Below are 1,243 nucleotides of genomic sequence, written 5' to 3' on the forward strand. Positions count from 1 at the left end.
TTTTTTTTATTTTTCTTTCATCTCATATAAAAAAAAATCTTTAAACTTACGTCTTTACCGTATAATTATTCAACAACAATTAAACAAAGTTCACAAAACTTAGAAGATATGCTCAGTTTACATATTTCGAAGTGACATCTTATTTAGATGTTGTCTGAAAAACATGTCAAATAAAAGTATAAGAAAATCACTGGAACACCGACGTTCCTAGAATACTTGAAACTTTTTCAATTTCCAAAAGTATATCGTTTAGTTTAGTTTTTCTGAAACTAAATTATTAATGTTTAAATATTGAGACTAGCAGAGTTACAGTAGCACCCAATTACAACACAAATACAAAAAATCTATACCAAAAAATGGAGTCTAATTAGAGTAATGATCAAAGAAAAAAAAAACAAAGAAAGATGAAGGGATTAAATAGACGAACCTGAAGGGGAAAAGCATTAATATCTCTATGAAGCTGGTAACGTTTCTTCTCTTTATGAGGGAACAAATATTGTTGAGGAATTAATTAATTAAGAGACCCAAAGAAGAAATTTAAGGACAAAGAGTGGAAAACAATGACAAGTAGAAGAAGATAAAGAAGATAAGGGGAGAAAAAAAAAGTTGAAAGTGGAAGGAAGCTAATCAAATCAAAGAGATCACAAAATCTGAATGCATGTCAATTTAGAAAGAAGAGACCAAACATGGAGAAACAAAATTAAAGCTAAGCACCAAAAAAACAAAAGCAAAGAGGTTCAAAGCATAAACATAAATATGAGTAGAAACTAGAAACACTCAGTATTATGAATGAAGAGAAGAGAAAGAGAAAGAAAAGAAGAAACAGAAACAAGACAAACAAAACTGAAAGGACCACCCATTTGAGAAAGAAAAAAGATGAGCTGTTAAGTCTTGTTTGACAGCCACAGAAGCAACACAAACAGAAAAAGCCAACCAACTTCAGAATGTTCTTTCTCTTTCTATGTCTCTCATCTCTCTCTTTCTCTCTCTCTCTGTTCAGAGCTTTTGAATCAGCACCCTATTAGGTATTGCCCCCCACCATTATTATTACCTCCGCAATCATATAACTTTTTCTCTTTCTCATTCTCCTCATCCCTTCTTAAAACTACAAAAACAATTGAAAGCATTGAAAATGAACAACATAATAGTCCAACTTGGCCAACTTACTTTTTAGTTTAAATAATTAAAAGAAAAAAAGTAATATCTTTCTTCTATAAAGAAATACTACTTTCTTTACTTTCTT

The 1,243-nt window shown here is 30.4% G+C and overlaps 1 protein-coding gene across 1 annotated transcript in view; it reads right to left on the reverse strand.

Annotated features, from left to right (window-relative positions):
• Nucleotides 1–1,094, reverse strand: part of LOC107627633 (BTB/POZ domain-containing protein NPY3) — a 5,637-nt gene extending 4,543 nt beyond the window's left edge. Inside the window, exon 1 of the mRNA XM_016330460.2 lies at nt 428–1,094. The gene's annotated coding sequence lies outside the window, so the exon portion shown is untranslated. The remainder of the gene's footprint in view (nt 1–427) is intronic.

Source organism: Arachis ipaensis, chromosome B01 (genome assembly GCF_000816755.2).
Source record: "Arachis ipaensis cultivar K30076 chromosome B01, Araip1.1, whole genome shotgun sequence".
Taxonomy (NCBI): domain Eukaryota; kingdom Viridiplantae; phylum Streptophyta; class Magnoliopsida; order Fabales; family Fabaceae; genus Arachis; species Arachis ipaensis.